This window comes from Octopus bimaculoides, chromosome 4 (assembly GCF_046866305.1).
Source record: "Octopus bimaculoides isolate indiv1 chromosome 4, ASM4686630v1, whole genome shotgun sequence".
Taxonomy (NCBI): domain Eukaryota; kingdom Metazoa; phylum Mollusca; class Cephalopoda; order Octopoda; family Octopodidae; genus Octopus; species Octopus bimaculoides.
The window spans coordinates 25,943,796-25,957,857 of record NC_142931.1 but is presented as its reverse complement, the minus strand read 5'-3'; the positions used below and the strand labels follow the sequence as shown (position 1 = coordinate 25,957,857).

Below are 14,062 nucleotides of genomic sequence, written 5' to 3'. Positions count from 1 at the left end.
GAGTAGTTACTGAGGCTGCAAAACATCATGAAAAATTTAATATTTCACAATTGAATTTTTCAACTTTCTGAAAATAGTACAGCAATCAAAATTGCTTATTGATGACTTTCCATCACTGGGCATATTTTCAATAAATCTTGTACTTAAAAGGGTTTATACTTATTGATCCATAGAATAAATTTTTAATATTTTTACATTTAATTTGGTGTTTTATTATAGAAATAGAAAGTATTCTTGCATTGTCTCCCTATAAGTAGGACAGGAATTAGAAACTGGTGGTTTTTGCTTATCAGCATCCTTGCTCTTAATATAGTTATATCATTGATTCAGTATCAGGTAGAATGGGAGCATGTACTAAATGAATTCAGCGCAGTCATTAATTCACATATTCTAGTTACCTATTCTTAGTAACTGAAACATTATATATTTTGTATGTGTGTGTGTGTACACACATATGTATATATATATATATATATACATACATACACAAACACATACACATATATACCTATATATACACATATATACCTATATACATATATATATATATATATGCCTATATATATATGAGTAAATAAATAAAATATGTGAATTAGTGACTGCACTGTATTTCTTCTCTCTCTCTCTCTCTCTCTCTCTCTCCCCCCCTCCCTCTCCCTCTCTCTCTCCCTCTCTCTCTCCCTCTCCCTCAATCCCTCCCCCCTCTCTCTCTCGCACACAGGTGTATATGTATGTATACTACAGAGCTAAAGATAAATGTTTTTAAAATACAAAAGCAATGAATATTGAATGAATAAAGGACTTAATACGTGTATGAGATTGGATTAGATTGCCCATGTTTAGTCCACTGCAGGATGAGGGCATCAACATGTTCACTTCACCAGAGAATGGCTTGAGATCATATTGGTTTGATGAGTTTACTCTCCCACACTGGGTCAACATGGCTTGGCAGTGGGGTGCAGTTTTTATACCCATATTGACCCCAAGTGGGTGAAAGGCAAAGTCAATCTTGGCAGAATTTGTACTAGCTAACTCGCTCATCACATTACGTAGTGAAGCGTGTATATATATGTATGTATATATACATTCCCAATGTGATAAGTGTTTTGTTTTGATGTTGTACTTACTGCATGTCCACTTTCCTATGCTTGCATGGACCTGATGGAATTTGATGAGGCAGATCTTTCCACGGTTGGATGCTCTTCCTGTCACCAACTCTTACTTTTTACAAGCAAGGTAATATTTCATGGAATACTATAAAGTTTTAAAAACGACATTGCTTGTATGACAGTGATGCTCATTTACAATCATCACATGTCAAGACTTAGGTGCACACGCACACACGCTTCTTGCAGTTTCTATCTACTAAATCCACTCAAGGCTTTGGTCAGCCTGGAGCTATAGTAGAAGACACTTCTGCAAGGTGCCATGCCGTGAGATTGAACCCAAGATCACATGGTTAAGAAACAAGCTTCTTAACTTCACAGCCATACTTGCACCTGTGTGTGTGTGCATGCACTCATGCATGCATGTGTGTGTGTGTGCATGCGTGTATCTGTATAGTTTAGTATTTTTCAGGTGAACTGGTATTATTATTTATATTAGGTATTTATGTATCTGCTACAAAAGTATTTCACTCATTTAATAAATTATTATTTCATGTAATGAATTATATACTTAATGAGACAAGGTGGAGTGGTTGAAACTGTGAAGTGTTGGATTAAATATCTTAGAGTACTTATTTTTGTGGTTTCGTTCTGAGTTTAAATTTCTAAACTAGTGTTGATATTTCCTTTTATCTGTCTCTACAGTTGACAGATAAGTATCAGGTATTTATTTGGATTGATTTAATCAACTTTAAGCTTCTTTTAGAAATGTTTGACATTTTGACAATGTAAGAAATTGTGAAGAAATTATGATTCAGGTGTGGCTGTGTGGTAAGAAGTTTGCTTCTTAGCCACGTGGTTTTGGATTCAGTCCCACTGTGTGGCACCTTGGGCAAGTATCTTTTACTATAGCCTTGATATGTGTGTGTGTGTGTGTGTATACATACATACATACATACATACATACGTGTGCGTGATTGTGTGTATGTTTGTGTCCTTTGTTTTGACATCATGTGATATTTGTAAACAAGTGTCACTGTCATACAAGCAGTGTCCTTCATGTGCAATATTCTATGAAAATATATCTGGCCATATTATCTTGTTTGGAAACAGGTGAGGGTTGGTAACAAGAAGGCCATCCAGCTGTAGAAAGTCTGCCTCAATAAACTCTGTCCAACCTGTGCAAGCATGAAAAAGTGGACATTAAATGATAATGAAGGATATTTATTAACCATTGTCCTAAATACATACATTTTCATATATTCTTAAGTATGGTTAGGTTGAAAATAGTCCCTAAAAGTAAGTATGATTTGTATATATTACTTACTAGTGATGTATTTAAAAAAAAAATCCTATTAATTATGATTGATTGATTGTACAGTGCTTGAATAAATAAGTAGAGTACCATTTTAGACATAGATAGTAGTGTGGAAGTAGCTGTTTGTTGTTGGAGTCCAATCAACAAAGCCCTTATTTGTGCAGTACCTTTATTACCTGCACTGAAGAACTATTGTGTCTATCACATTGTGTTAGTTCTCTTCCAAGGATACAGCTGTGATGATAGGAAAGAAGCCAATATCTTTTGCTTAGTGAGGCAGCTCTAACAAGTCGACCAGGTTTGGCTCTACAGCAATGGTTAATAACAGAATCATAATCCACAGATAACCAAACTATAGGCTCTGATAACCTGTATTAAATCTTTATTTATTGATAGTAATCAATAAGTGTATGAAATGCTGGCTGTTTAATAATTGAGTAATGATAGCTTATTCAATAGAACTGTTACAAGTAGTGTTGCTGCTCTTTTAGATTTATAAGCTATCTAATTGTTTGTTTTAGTATAAAGTTTTCTTTATAGCTAACTTCATGAATAATATTTAGAACAGGTTGCTATGTTTTGCTTTTAAAACTTCTGAATTGCAATCACAGATATCCAGTTTTGATTACAATGTTTTTGTCTCCAAGAAAATTGACTGATTTATAAAATACTTATGTTAAAGTTGTAAATCTAAACTAGAAATAATCTTAAAAGTAAATCTAATTGGATTCATTTGTTATAACAAATATTTGTGAAATGAAGCAGGAAAAATATTTTGATATGACATAACTGATAATGACAAAGTTTATAAATGGCATGTAGCGAATGGTATACTGGTGAGCAAACAAAATAGTCTGATCACCCACTGCTTAAATTTATTAGTTTATTGATTAAATATCTACTTTGTTGAATCAACTGCTTATTTATTATGGCTTTTGTAATTTTGTTTTGTAATTATTTTTCTTCAAATATGATTTAATGTTTTCGTAATCTGGCACAAAATCGAACACTTGCAATTGCCTAGACTAAGTGTTTTATGTTGGGATATTCCTTCTCAATTTTTGTCATTTAGTCTGTTTGGCTTGAAAGAGTAAAGAATTAAAAAAAACAAGAATCTTCGTTCAAAGACATCCCAATAGTTAAACCTGTGACTTATATTACAAGCATCACAACTATACACCTATTGAACATTCATATGAATTCTAAAGGTTAAAAAAACAACAACAAAAAAACCCAAAAAAGTATAAACTGAAACTAAATTAAAACCTTACCAATTCCCTAAACAGCTTGGTACCATTTACAACGGAATTATGAAATTCATTTGAGAAACAGTTAAAGGTGGTTAGGACTACAATGTACACAGTTTGATTGAATGAATAGTTTACCATTAACGACCTGATCTTAATTAGGTAAAACTAAAATTTGACACTGATGGTTTGTAATTTGACAAAGAACAGGCTGTCATTTGAATCGTTGTGTCAAATGGCAATACTGGGAAGTACTTTGGAGGAAGTGACTGACTAATCAGGTTAAAAAGCACCCCATTGAAGACTTGTACAAGTTTACTTTGGTGACATACACACACACACACACACACACACACACACACACACACACACACGTACAAACATACATGTATGAAAACTATAAACACATACATATTTTATTATTGCAATAATGTTTGGTGCACCAGTACAAATACACACATTATTCAAACATGTAATTAATCACCATCGCATCGATTGTACATAACTAACAAATATATTCACAAATGTGAGAAATTAATACAGCTTTTATACAAACAACTCTTGAATACACACACACACACACAAACAAGCATATTCATCTATGTATATATATATATTATACATGCATATATACATGAGCACTTCTCCTCCCACTCATATATTTTAGACATGTCTGCATACATTCAATTATATACTTTGTTACATAGAGGAATAAAACATATAACTACGTAAAGACTAATCACGGAAATTCATATTCATATTCACAGTCACATAAACTTACATTTGTAGACACACATATACGTACACTCATGTGAAAATATTCATTATTACCGTTGCTATGGTATTCGTTAGATATATCCATAGTATTCTCTTTTCTTGGGTAGTTTCCATTCTGGGTTGGCTCATTGTCGTCAGTACTGCTATTGTTAGCACTGATGGTGGTGGCGTCAACAGGGACAAAGCTGGGATGGTCAATCTTAGTTTGCTCTTAGTGCGTAGGTTATATGAGTGTGTGTGTGTGTGTGTGTGTGTGTGTGTGTGTGTGTGTGTGTGTGTGTGTGTACATACAAACATATTTAAATATAGACTTAAAACTCAGTATACACATTCTAAGGAAACAAATAATTGTGAATGTTGTCACAATCATTGCTCTTGTTGATGTTGTCATTACTGTTGTTGTCATCATCATTGTCATCATTCTTCCATTGGCTGCAATGATTATAACATCTATATACCACAGTCCATTAATTACTGGATTTCTGTGACATTGTTCCATTGCTTTTGTCCTTCACAACTAATTCTAACTGGGGTCACTGTACCTCAAAGCAATAGTGTGGCTGTTGGTTTGTATGTATGTGTGTGTGTTACATCCTCAGTAATTGATGAACCTCAAGTAAGTAACCTAAAATATTTTATTCATTTGAATGCAAACCTAGGCCACATGTACAAACCATACATATAGAAATTATTCGCTGTTTTAGGCAAAGAAATAAAAAATTTTTTTTTTTTTAAACATTTGATCTGAAAATTTTTATTGGTTTCTTTTGTTTACTAATTGAATTCATAAAAAAAGTATTTAGATTCAGTTCCACCAGCTATTTTAATTTCTGGTGTGGTTTCTCTGCAGTTTTTGTTAATATTGAAACATTTTGTGTTATTCATTCCTTTTATTATTTCTAAGCACCAGGTTTTAATTTTAGATTCCTGTTTAAGTGATTTTCATTCCATTTTTATTTAAAAAATTGTATTTTAAAATATTTTATTAGTTGTCATTTAAATCACACCCATTGAAGTAGCATGTCCTTTAATGTTAGCTTTTATGGGGCTTGATCCTTTTTTTTTTTTTGTTCAGATGTCACTTGAAACAATAATTACTCTGTTTTCTTGCCTTCTGTGTTAATCTTTTAATAAACTACATAAATGGTGATATAGCTGTTTAGTGAAGAGTTCTGCTTCACAACCACATGGTTTCAGGTTTGTTCCTGCTGGAATTGGAGAAATAAACAGGACAATGATACTCATTGTACACAGATTGCTTTTTTTTTTTTAACCCTTTGACATACTTTGTCAAATGTAATCCTTATTTATTGACATCATTTTCAATTCATCATCATCATCATTTAATGTCCATTGTCCATGCTGGCATGGGTTGGACGGTTTGACTGGGCTGGCACACTGGAAGGCTGTGCCAATACATTGTGACTTTGTGATTTTGCTGATGTGATTGTATATTTTCACTTTGACATTGTAGAAGAGGTGTAAGAGGTCCAGATTTGACTGGTTTGAACATAAAACAAGTAGAATATTTAGATTGGATATGGCCTGTTTAAATGCTGAAGAGTTAATTGAAATTATTTGGTGTTAAGCTTTTCTTAATAATGAATTTGAACAAATATTGAAAGATATTATCCTTTATGTTAAAAAGATAATAAAACTTTCACTTTTTGCTGAGGAAAACACTTTCACTATTTTGATTCTGATCAAAGTTTAGTGATTCACTTTGAAGTGTAGCATATGAACTCATTCTGTGACAAACAGAACATTGTATTGATAGTTTCTCTCTGAATAAGGGTAAACATTTTTTGTTTCAGAATTAATGCAAAACTATAGAGATTTTCTTGTGCTAGAAAAATTGATAATGTACATAAAATTCAAGAATGTTGTGATTCTTGAACAGAAAAGTAAAACAATGTGTATATTACTCTGTGGAGGAATATTTTATTCTTTTAACTATTGTTAAACAGGATATTTCTATTAAAATTCTGTAATCATTCTATAGATTTGATGGCATATAAGACACTTTGTGTCCAAAAACAGTCTCACAAAAAAAAAAAACAAAGCAAAAAAAACAAAACAAATAAAATCACCCCAGGTCCTATCTGCAAAGTTGGACCAATATTGGTTTCAAATTTTGGTACAAGGCCAGCAGTTTTGGGAAAGGGACTAAATTAATTACATCAAACCTAGAACTCAACTGGTACCGATTTTATCAACCCTGAAAGGATGAAAGGCAAAGTCGACCGTGGCAGAAGTTGGACTTAGAACATAAAGACAGACAATATACTGCTAAGCATTTTACTTAGCATGCTAGCGAATCTGCCAGCTCACTGCCGAAGTTGGACCTGTATTATACATGATTTAATGCACTATAAACTTTTTTTTTCCTTGAATATGCGTTGTTGAAAATTGGCTGCATCTAATTTTCTTGTTTCTTTTATGCCATCAAATACAGTATTATGTTTATATTGATTCAGTTTTAATTTTCTTAAACTGCTGGTGTGAACATTAACAGTTAACATTAATAGAAATATTTGAGTAGGTGTACAGAAATTTAAGAAGAATAGTTGAAAAATAAACAGGTATTATGTTACAGTCATTGTAATTATTGAAGACAGAAGACAATACCTGTGAAGCATGAGGTTTTTTTTCTCTTAGAGATTCTTGCCAAACATATAAAAATAAGTCATCTTAATGATTCTGTTCTACTTTTTTTTTTAGTTTAATCTTGGAATCTTACATTATCAGAAATTGATAACGACCAGGTTTTTTTTTTTTCTTTTACATCGCAAAAAAATGGAATTCTATCTCATAATTCTGAGAATGTCTTTATCAAGTAAGATTATCTTAACATGTAATACAGAGCACAGGTTGTGTGTGTGTGTGTGAGAGAGAGAGAGAGAGAGAGAAAAAAAGTACTTGGCATGTAGATTTAGTTATTGCTTGAGTGTTCTTTGTCTAGATAGATAAAAATCTGTTTGGCTAGGTACATAATTTTATTGAGTAAATATCAACAATTACGATTTGTTTTTGTGTTGGCAAAGACAAGAAAATTTTGTAAATAGGAAATAGAAAGAAAAACAAGTAGCCAGAAATAACTATACTGATATCATGTCTGCTTTCAGTTAATTATAAATAAATGATGATACATTGAGGGTGTATTGTTCTTTTATAGTGTAAAAGAAAAAAAAAAAAAAGGACAAAATTAAATTCTCCATGATACTTATAATAAATCTGTTACCACTTATTGTTTCTTTATCAGTGCCACACCTATTTAGAAAGTTAGTCTGCCAAACCTTTTTTAGAATTTTAATGCTCCAGGTAAAGGAAGTAAATGTGTTTGTTGTGCTGCAGTTAGAATTGAACTTTGGTTCCTTTGTATTGTTGTTGAATATAGCTTTAAAAGTTCAGTCATGCTGATATTTTTTCAGAATATGGTTAGAGAAAGTACTGGGAAAAAATTGTGCTGTTTGCCTCAAACATGGTGTGTAAAAAGCACCCACTACACTCTTGGAGTGGTTGGCATTAGGAAGGGCATCCAGCTGTAGAAATCTTGCTTGATCAGATTGGAGCCTGGTGCAGTCTCCTGGCTTGCCAGCATAGAAACCAGACGTTAAATGATGATGATGATGATAATGTTACTAAAATGGTTTTAATGTAATTAATCTAAAATTAATTCAAAATATGACCCTAAGCAGTATGTAAATCAAATTAGATAAAATAAATAGCTAGAGAAAGCCATCCAGCTAGATAGAACCATATAATTTGTTTAGAACCTTTTAACCAAGAATCATGTTTAATCATTTTGTGACTATATTTCAACCAAGAATACATCTGGTGTTTTGATTTTTTTAAAGTAGTCAAGAGAGAATTTTGAGTAATAACTTCTAACTTAACGTTTACCTGTTAAAATATATTATCTTTTGTGGAGTTAGTTTGGAGTGTGTTGGTGTTGTTTTAAGTACTGGTTCTTATGTACCAAAATGAAAAAGTACAATACATGAAATACTTAAGTCAGTTCTGAAAGTGAATTTATTGCATGCAGCTGCACACTGATTCAGTGAATGTTATTAAACAAGACTGTGATATATTGAATTTCTGTTTGGTTAAGGAATTTTAATGTAATGTGATATGTTTAATAATACTGATAATAAAGATGATGGTCACTTTCATTGAAGGAAAGGTTTAAAAACAAAATGAAAGAAAAGAAGGATTAAATATAAAAGAAGCTGCATCTATTTGCAATGGATGCATGAATGTAATTTGAGTCCAGGTATGGATTTGGCCATGAAGTTGCAATGGGAACAATGATAATTTTGATTTTGCCTGGGATTGGATATATGTATCTGTTGATTGCAGGATATAATTCTTTTCTTGTTCTGTTTCTTCAACATAAATTGTTTAGATGTGACATGGCACAATTTACACCACTCAGGTTGATCTGGGCCAGGGGTTTTCAAACTGTGGTCCGTGGACCACAGGGGGTCCGCAAGGACAAGACAGGGGATCCGTGGGCAGCAAATACTTTTTATGCGCAATTTGATTTTATATATGTTTTTTAATTGAAATCTTTTAATTGACAATAAAACTATTTGTTAAATACTGTTAAATAAATAAATGTAAAAATATATGTTATTTTAAGCAAATATTTATGTATAAATTTCATATGCATTTATAAGGGGGTCCCTAAGGTAAAGCCTGAAATATAAAGGGGTCCGTAAGTCAAAAAGTTTGAAAACCCTTGATCTAGGCAATAACTTTCCCAAGATGTTAAATTAAGTTGTATACAACGCTCAGATATAGAACAAATTACTGGAAAAGGGTAAAAGAGGGCACAGAAAGTAGAAATAAGCGAAGTAAAGAAAGACACCAATGAAAGCTGAAAGTGCTTGTATGGTACACAGAATAAAACACAAAAAGATGGAAGAGTGAACATTAAAAGAAGTATTAAAAAGAAAGGGTGCAAGTGGCACATCAGAAGAATTAATGTTAGTGAATTTCAGGAGGCATGGAATTTTTGAAGGATAGACATAATTTATATTATGATGCTAAGGAGTTATATAATTCTAAAACTTTGGATGAATGGCAAACAAAATACATAAAGGTTGAGACCTCACTATACATTTATTTCATAGTTTATTTAGAAATAAGATAATTAATGGAGCTATGTGAACCTGAACAAACAAATAAAATATTAATATCAAAGTTGATAACCCTCAAATAGAGATTCAGTTAATACACCATTCAAAGACCTGGAAAATCAAGGAGTGGCCCTTAACTGTCTTTTAGGCTCCTCCCTAAATAAAATCTAGAAACTTTTGAATTTTGAGAGAGTACTCCTGACTGCTGGGGCCTCAAAAGCAGTCTTGTTCTGCTTTGCTAAATTTCTCTCAGGGGCCTGTCACCAAGTCAAACCTTTGAGCTGGTTTGCCAGAGCTGCTCCATCCTAAAATACTATACAATAGAATAAACAGCTAAACATAACAATGTGGTGTGTATATGTCTGTATGCTGGACCTGATAGCTTGTTGCATTGGTTTTATTGGCCAGGTCATAGGTCATCTATCAGATACAGTTTTTGCTCAGTACTAGCTAATGGGATTTGTTTTCATTCATTTATTTTATATTGCATTTTCTGGACAATAATGTCATTAGTTACATGTTTACAATGAGCCAATCATTGGTTTGCTGCATTTATGCTGGTAAAAGTGATGAGGGAGTATAAAAAAATATTTTTGAAAACACAACTTTTCTCAGTTTTTGTGCTGATGTTTACATCCTTTGCTGAAAGATATGCATTACTAAAAGTACACAAACATATTTATACAGTGACATTTCACATAATTTCTGTCTACCAAGTTCTATTCACAAGGCATTGCTCATCCTGAGGTTATGGTAGAAAATACATGAAATGCTGTGCAGGGAAATCAAACCTGAAGCTGTGTAGTCGTGAAGTGAACATGTTAATCTCCTAGCCATGAGTTAATCTTCTCCAGCTGCACTAAAAGCCTTCGATTGGTATCAAACTGCTGATATTTCCACTCATAAATAATACACAAACTCTCACAAGCCTTACAAATATCAATCTTATCGATTTCTTACAATCTCTTGTAAAGGCCACATTTACTTCACAAAGACTAAACAATCACAAAGCCTTATTTTCCTCTTCAGAACCTCAAAGTATTTCCACTGTAAAAAAGCTGCTACTATAACCTCAGGTCACCCATAAAGCTTGTGCATGGATTGGGTAGATAAAAACTGAAAGAACCTCAGTGTGTGTGCGTGCACGTGTGCGTGCACATGTGCATATGTATGTGTGATGATGATTATCAACATTTAATGTCTGTTTTCCATGCTGGTTTGAATTGGCTGGCTTGACAGGAACTGACAAGATCAGGGGCTGCACTAAATTCCATTGTCAGTTTTGACTTGGCAGCCTACACCAGTGTCACATAACCAGCCCATTTAAAGAGTACCTTTGAATAATTGGGCAACGTGTCATGCTTGAGGAGACCTATTGAATCAAGTAAAATCAAAATCAAAATCAAATCAAATCAAGTTGCAATCAAATGGAAATTGTAGTTGTGACTGATGCCAGTGCTATCTGACTGGCTCCCATGCTGGTGGCACGCAATAAGTACCATTCATGCATGGGTCATTGCCAGTGCCACCTGACTGGCTTTACGTGCTGATGGTACGTAAAAATTCCGAACGTGATTGATGACAGCCCCCCCCCCCCCCTGTGCTGGTAGCATGTGAAAAGCATCATCCAAACATGGCCAATGCCAGTACTGCCTGACTGGCTCCTGTGCCAGTGGCACGTAAAAAGCACCCACTACGCTCTCAGAGTGGTTGGCATTAGGAAGGGCATCCAGCTGTGGAAACATTGCCAGATCAGATTGGAGCCTGGTGCAGCCTCCTGGCTTCCCAGTCCCCAGTCAAACTGTCCAACCCATGCTAGCATGGAAAATGGATGTTAAACGATGATGATGAGGAGGAGGAGGATGATATATATATATATATATATATATATATATATATATATATATATATATATATATATATATATCTATATATATATATATATATATATATATATATATATTTATCTATATATATATTTATCTATATATATATTTATCTATATATATATATATCTATATATATATATATCTATATATCTATATATATATATATATATATATATATATATATATATATATATATATATATATATATATATATATATATATATATATATATTTATATATATATATATATATCTATATATATATATATCTATATATATATATATATATATATATATATATATATATATATATATATATATATATATATATATATATATATATATATATTTATATATATATATATATATCTATATATATATATATCTATATATATATATATCTATATATATCTATATATATATATCTATATATATATATATCTATATATATATATATCTATATATATATATATATATATATATATATATATATATATATATATATATATATATATAAAAATAAAATGTGTGTGCATTATGGTTAATTGTATCTCCTTGTCATGACATCACATCATAGTTTTGACCAAGCATCATTGTTGTACAAGTTGTGTTATTCATTTTCAGTCTTCCATGAAAACATGTCTGGTCAAAGGGAAATATTATCTCACTTGGAAATAGGTGAGAGTTGGCAACAGGAAGGGCCATTTGGCTGTAGAAAACATGTCTCAATGCATTCTTGTTTACTAATCAAGCATGGAAAAGGAGACATTTATAACAATGATCAAAACACACGCATACGTACACACTTATCTTAGACTGCATCAAATAAAGGATACTCAACTGAAGGACAAAGCTGCACTCTCCAAAATCTACCCTCAGATTGTGTCTGCTCTCTATGTCTCTATCTCCACTAGAATAACTTCAACTCTGAATTTGCCAAATTTATATCACATTCGCATAAATTATAAACCATTTAAACATTACGAGCTGCTTAGTCGTAACTTCCATCAAGCAGTAAAACAAACAAAAGAAACTTTTAATTGAAAGTTTATTTAAACATCCAGAGATGACATGTAATGGCTGCAGTTCACTTTAGCACACCAGTTACATAACTAACACTTGCAAAACATAGCCTGTACATGGCTACTCAACTTACTAGAAATAGCAGTCAAATCTCCCTTAAATCACATCCTGTCATCTTGTAAAAAGGAGAAGACATAGAGTAATGATGGACTATATCTGAAAAGATGATATGATAGTCACAGATGGAATGTTTTTCATCATAGGACTAATTTTGTGATTTGCACTTTCTGCAATCTTTTCCTCTAAATTACACCTTTCTGAAACTCTTTTTCTCCTCTAATTACTTCAACAATTTAAGCTAAACATGGCTTTAGTTTCATTCAATTGTCCCTTTCTTCTGGAAAGGAGGGTCAAATAACAATGTAAACACTACAGAAGATTAAATATTATTTTCAGTCAAAAGTATTTAAAATTGATTGCATCAATTATATTGTTCACTAATCAATAGATACTTTTGAATAGACTGGCAACACAGTCTATTATTTTCAGATATTTTATATACAAAAATCAGTAAAAGATCTCTTTAAAATACAAAATATTTTCTATCATATATTAATTCCTTTTTATTTTATCTTATTATTAATTTTTTTTTACTTGGGGCAGGCACTTTAAAAAGCAAATGTAGTTTAGTTATGTGATTGATGTTACAGGTATTTATTTTCCTTTTGATAGATAAAAATCTAAATTGTATTTTTAATTCTGAACTATGAAATACTGCCAATGATGTAGTTTGCCTCTCTAGACCAGTGGTTCTCAACCATTTTTGGCTCTTTTGATTCCTATTTTACGCTACTGGACCCCCATAGCCATTTGATGTATCTAAACAGAAAAATTCTTGTGTTTTTATCGGTAAATATTTTTAGGAATTGTATAAATTTAAAAAAATATTTTGTGTATTGTAGAAGTATAAGCAATTTATTGCACTTTAATTTTAACATTTTATATGGACACCCAAGAGCTAGATGAGAACCACTGCTCTAGACCATTGTTTCCCAAAGTGGGTTTCAGGTAAAAATTCTGGGGGTTCCATATAAATAAGGTGGCTCTTAATAAAATTTAATAAACATTTATATGTCAGGTGTGTTATTATGCCAATAATAAACACATGAACTGGTTCTGTATCACTTCTTTTATTATCATTAATCAATTAGTTAACATTTTACACTTTAATTAATTGATTGTTTGATTAATCATTTGGTCAAACAATCAATCAGATTTGTCAAAGTTCTTTTGTTGCCATTAGTGACCTCATCAATGACATGCCCACCCCCACCATTTTCATAACAAGCTATTATCCTTATACAGATACTCTCTCAAGAACAATTTTTGATTTATTTAATTTCTTATAAAAATTAGGGTTGCAGGGTTTTGTCTGTAAAATAGACTTATGGTTTCTGTGGGTTTTGGAAAATAATATAAAAGGTTTTGTTACAAAATAAGTTTGAGAGTAACTTCTCTAGGCCTTATTTATTCCAACATGTTATTGTTTTTTACTCTTGAGC

General features: G+C 31.9%; 1 protein-coding gene across 50 annotated transcripts in view; it reads left to right on the top strand.

The window, feature by feature from the left end:
• LOC106881120 (rap guanine nucleotide exchange factor 6) overlaps window positions 1-14,062 on the top strand; it is a 457,078-nt gene that overhangs the window by 96,405 nt on the left and 346,611 nt on the right. The window lies entirely within an intron of this gene.